Below are 6,000 nucleotides of genomic sequence, written 5' to 3'. Positions count from 1 at the left end.
CCTGCAGTGAGCCGAGATCGCGCCACTGCAGGCTCCGCCCCCCGGGGTTCACGCCATTCTCCTGACTCAGCCTCCCTTGTAGCTGGGACTACAGGCGCCTGCCACCTCGCCCGGCTAATTTTTTTGTATTTTTAGTAGAGACGGGGTTTCACTGTGTTAGCCAGGATGGTCTCGATCTCCTGACCTCGTGATCCGCCCGCCTCGGCCTCCCAAAGTGCTGGGATTACAGGCGTGAGCCACGGCGCCCGGCCAATCTCATATATTTCTTGCTAAGACTTGTGCCTAAGACATTCTCACAGAGCAAATCATGGTGGGTACTTACTAAAACATCTTAGGTTATTACATAAAACTTTGTTTTAATCCACTTTTTTTTTTTTTTTTTGAGATGGTGTTTCACTCTTGTTGCCCAGGCTGAAGTGCAATGGTGCGATCTTGGCTCACCGCAACCTCCTCCTCCCGGGTTCAAGCGATTTTTCCTGCCTTAGCCTCCCAAGTGGCTGGGATTACAGGCATGTGCCACCACGCCCAGCTAATTTTGTATTTTTAGTAGAGATGGGGTTTCTCCATGTTGGTTAGGCTGGTCTCGAACTCCCGACCTCAGGCAATCCACGCACCTCGGCCTCTCAAAGTGCTAGGATTACAGACATGAGCCACCATGCCTGGCCTTGTTTGTTTGTTTTTTGAATCAGGGTCTTAATCTGTCACCCAGGCTGTAGTGCAGTGGCTCACTGCAGCCTTGACCTCCTGGGCCTAAGTGATCCTCCCACTTCAGCCTCCCAAGTGGCTGGGACCACAAGTGTGTGCCACTACATTGGGCAAGTTTTAATTTTTTTGTAGAAATGGCGTCTCCTTATGTTGCCCAGGCTGGTCTGGAACTCCTGGGCTCAAGCAATCCTCCTACCTTGGCCTCCCAAAGTGTTGGGATTACAGGTGTGAGCCACTGTGCCTGGACTGTTTTTGTTTTTATATTGAGGCAGAGTCTCAATATGTTGCCCAGACTGGCCAGGAACTGCTGGCCCAAGCCATCCTTCCACATCAGTCTCCTGAGTCATTAAGACTACACACCCAGCAAGGATACACTTGAGCTATAACCTTGCAGCACCTCAGGTTCTGACATCTTCACTAACGCTAGAAAAGAGAAGAAATATGGGGAAGAACAAGACGTCTAATTGTTACATTTCTTCAGCCTTTACTTTTCAGCTGTGGCAAGTTACTTAGCCTTTCTGGGCTCTGGTTTCCTTAACTATAAAAGGGGAGGCTGGGAGCGGTGGCTCACGCCTGTAATCCCAGCACTTTAGGAAGCCGAGGTGGGTGGATCACCTGAGGTCAGGAGTTCGGGACCAGCCTGGCCAAGATGCTGAAACCCCGTCTCTACTAAAACTACCAAAAAATTAGCTGAGGGTGGTGTGAGCCTGTAATCTCAGCTACTCAGGAGGCTGAGGCAGGAGAATCGCTTGAACCCTGGAGGTGGAGGCGGAGGTGGAGGTTGCAGTGAGCCGAGATCGTGCCACTGCACTTCAGCCTGGGTGAAAGAGCAAGACTCCGTCTCAAAACAAAACAAAACAAGATAAAACTATAAAAGAGGATAATATCAGCCAGGCTAGTGGCTCATGCCTGTAATCCAGCACTTTGGGAGGTTGAGGCGGGTGGTCATGAGGTCAAGAGATTGAGACCATCCTGGCCAACATGGTGAAACCATGTCTCTACTAAAAATACAAAAATTAGCTGGGTGTGGTGGCACACGCCTATTGTCCCAGCTACTCGGGAGGCTGAGGTGGAAGAATCCCTTGAGCCGGGGAGGTGGAGTTCACAGTGAGCCGAGATTGTGCCACTGCACTCCAGCCTGGCGACAGAGCGAGACTCCATCTCAAAAAAAGGGGGATAATGTCATATAGTTATTACGAGGATTAAATGAAATCATAGATGAAGTGCCAGCACCATGCCAGGCACGTGATTTGATGAAGTGTAGCAATTATTACTACCCAAGGAGATTGGGCCTAAACCAATAATAATTAGTTCCTTAATATGGTATACCTCTTAAGAGGATAAAGTATTATCTGATAAGTGAAAGATCCATCAATAAAGGCCTAGTTTGAGAAGGAAAGTCAAAATACCCATAATTCTTTTTTTTTTTTTTTTTTTTTTTGAGACAGTCTCACTCTGTTGCGCAGGCTAGAGTGCAGTGGCATGATCTCGGCTTACTGCATCCACCACCTCCCAGGTTCAAGCGATTTTCCTGCCTCAGCCTCCTGAGTAGCTGGGATTACAGGTGCCTGCCAGCATGCCCAGCTAATTTTTGCATTATTATTAGAGGTGAGGTTTCTCCATGTTGGCTAGACTGGTCTCAAACTCCTGAATTCAGGTGATCCACCCACCTTGGCCTCCCGAATTGCTGGGATTACAGGCATGAGCCACCGCACCTGGCCAAAATACCCATAGTTCTGTTCCTCCTCTTCCCTGAAACCTGTTAGCACTGGTGTGCCTAGGTGTTCAAGGCTTAAACTTTGCTTTCCCATCTCTGCTTACTCCTTTACTCCCTTGGTTATCTCATCCAGGCCTGTGGCTTTAGATATTAGCAACATGCTGATACCTCCCAGATTTGCATCTCTAGTCCTGATCTTTATCCTGAACTCCAGACCGATGGAACTGACTTCCAGCTCCACATCTCACTTGTCTACTGGTTATCAGAAAACTCTACCTACCCAAAACTGAGCCCCTGCTCTTCCTACCAAAACTGTTCCTCCTAAATTCTTCCCTGTCTTCCTTCATTACAGTCCAACAGGTCTGTCTCCTGTTTCTACTGTGGCCACACTGCTGCAAGCACCATCCTTCTGTGGTTGGATTTTTTTTTCCCTTGAGATGGGGTCTTGCTCTGTCACTCAGGCTGAAATACAGTGGCATGATTGTGGCTCCTCCCAAGTCTTGTAGGCTGCTGAATTTGGTTTCTGTAAGGAGGGAGATGGAAAGTTGATAGAGGGCTCTGAACAGAGAGATATCATAACCTGACTTCCATGTTAACAGGATTCCTCTGATTGCTGTGTGGAAAACAGACTGAAGGTGGGAAAGGGAAGAAGCAGAACAGCTAGTTGGGAGGCTGCTGCAATAATCCAACCACATTGTTTGAACCCAGGAGTTTGAGTCTGTAATGAGCTATGATCGTGTCACTGTACTGCAACCTCCACACCTTTCTGACCTCATCACACTTCTCCAAAAACAATTCTGTTCCAGACTCCTTAATGATCCTTAAAAATTCTAGTCATGCTCACACCTCAGGGCCTTTGGCCTTGCTGTTCTTTCTGTCCAGAACATTCTTTCCCCAGGTATCCCAATAGCTTGGTTCTCATCTTCTTTGGGTCTTTATTTTATTTTTTTATTTTTATTTTATTTTTTTTTGAGACGGAGTCTTTCTCTGTCCCCCAGGCTGGAGTGCAGTGGCGCGATCTTGGCTCACCGCAACCTCCACCTCCTGGGTTCACGCCATTCTCCTGCCTCAGCCTCCCGAGTAGCTGGGAATACAGGCGCCCGCCAATACGCCCGGCTAATTTTTTGTGTTTTTAGTAGAGACGGGGTTTCACCGTGTTAGCCAGGATGGTCTCGATCTCCTGACCTCGTGATCCGCCCGCCTCAGCCTCCCAAAGTGCTGGGATTACAGGCTTGAGCCACCGCGCCGGGCTTCCTTTGGGTCTTTATTCCAAGAGCTCAGTAAGGCCTTCCCTCACTGCTCTAAAGTTACAACTTCCCCCCGGAATTCGTCACTCTCCTTCCCTCCCTTATTTTTCTCCATAGCATTACCACCACCAGAGAGATTGTGTATCTTTTTGTTTTTTTTTTTTTCAGATGGAGTCTCTGTCACCAGGCACGAGTGCAGTGGCACAATCTCAGCTCACTACAACCTTTGCCTCCAGGATTCAAGCAATTCTCCTGCCTCAGCCTCCCAAGTAGCTGGGACCACAGATGCACGCCACCAAGCCCAGCTAATTTTTGTATTTTTAGTAGAGACGGGGTTTCACCATGTTGGCCAGAATGGTCTCGATCTCTTGACCTCGTGATCTGCCTGCCTCGGCCTCCCAAAGTCTGGGATTACAGGTGTGAGCCACCACACCCAGCCTTTGAGACAGAGTCTCGCTCAATTGCCCAGAGCTGGAGTGCAATGGCACGATCTTGGCTCACTGCAACCTCTGCCTCCCGGGTTCAAGTGATTCTCCTGCCTCAGCCTCTCAAGTAGCTGGGATTACAGGTGTGCACCACCATGCCTAGCTAATTTTTGTATTTTTAGTAGAGATGGGGTTTCACCATGTTGGCCAGGCTGGTCTTGTACTTGTTACTTCATGATCCACCCACCTTAGCCTCCCAAAGTGCTGGGATTACAGGCATGAGCCTCCGTTCCCGGCCTAAGTGTGCTTTATTTTTGAATGTTTAATGGGCTTTTCTTGCAGCAGACTTTTTTGATCCCATAATGTTGAATTTAGGCTATAAAATCAGGTTACCTTCCCTAAGGGCCCACTGACAGGAACACCAGATGGCCAAGACTAGCAAGTCTTTCAACAATGTAGATAATACACCTAAGAACTTCGAGCTGGCAGTTGGAAGAACATTAGCTTGAAGATGCTGGAAACGAGCTGCAAACCAAGTTGTGTTGCCCCGTTTTCTGCTAGATTGCTGACTTGCAGTTTCCTTCCAGCTGCTCTGTGACCTTGCACAAGTCAGTCTTGGCCAGATTTATTGCCCAAGAGCTAGCAAGACCTGTGGAAGCTGGGTGGCTTTTCCTTTATGGGTTGAATCTTTAACACAGATGAAGTTTTTTTTTGTTTGTTTGTTTGTTTTTGAGATGGAGTCTTGCTCTGTCCCACAGGCTAGAGTGCACTGGCATGATCTCACCTCACTGCAATCTAAACCTCCCGGGTTCAAGCGATTATCCTGCCTCAGCCACCCGACCAGCTGGGGATTACAGGCGCCTGCCATTGTGCCCGGCTAATTTTTTTATTTTTAGTAGAGACGAGGTTTCACCATGGTGGTCAGGCTGGTCTTGAACTCGTGACCTCAGGTGATCCGCCCACTTTGGCCTCCCAAAATGCTGGGATTACAGGCGTGAGCCACCACGATGGCCTGTTTGCTATTCTTGAGCAATTTGGAAACTCATCAGAAGGAAAAGGGGCTGAGCGGAGGGGAAGGAAATTGCTTGAGTTCAGGAGTTTGAGACCAGCCTGGGCAACATAGTGAGACCTTGTCTCTAAAAAAAAGAAAGAAAGAAAAAGAATAGATTATGGGCAAATGCATGGAGATAAAGGAAAAGGGGATGAGCCTCTGTGACATATTGATTCTCTAATCCAAGTTTTTCTGTTGTACCTATTGTCAGGTTTCAGGTAGAAGGGCTGGGAGGGCCAGGAGCCAGGGCCTTCTGTGGGTGCACGGCCATCAGCCCCTTTTCTTTCTTTCATTTTTTTTTTTTTTTTTTTGAGACGGAGTCTTGCTCTGTCCCCCAGGCTGGTGTGCAGTGGCGCAATCTCGGCTCACTGCAAGCTCCACCTCCCGGGTTCACGCCACTCTCCTGCCTCAGCCTCCTGAGTAGCTGGGACTACAGGTGCCTGCGCCACGCTCGGCTAATTTTTTGTATTTTTAGTAGAGACAGGGTTTCATCGTGTTAGCCAGGATAGTCTCGATCTCCTGACCTCATGATCCGCCCGCCTCCGGCAGATCCCAAAGTGCTGGGATTACAGGCGTGAGCCACTGCGCCCAGCCTCTTTCTTTCTTTTTCGAGACGGAGTCTTGCTTTGTTGTGAGGATGGAGTGCAGTGGCGCCATCTCGGCTCACGGCAACCTCCGCCTCCCGGGTTGAAGCAATTCTCTGCCTCAGCCTCCTGAGTAGCTGAGATTACAGGCATGCGCCACCACGCCCGGCTAATTTTTGTATTTTTAGTAGAGACGGGGTTTCACCATCTTGGCCAGACTGGTCTTGAACTCCTGACATCGTGATCCACCCGCCTCGGCCTCCCAAAGTGC

The sequence above is a fragment of the Hylobates moloch genome, unplaced genomic scaffold (assembly GCF_009828535.3).
Source record: "Hylobates moloch isolate HMO894 unplaced genomic scaffold, HMol_V3 SCAFFOLD_8, whole genome shotgun sequence".
In the NCBI taxonomy this organism is placed as follows: domain Eukaryota; kingdom Metazoa; phylum Chordata; class Mammalia; order Primates; family Hylobatidae; genus Hylobates; species Hylobates moloch.
Note: the sequence above shows the minus strand (reverse complement) of the source record.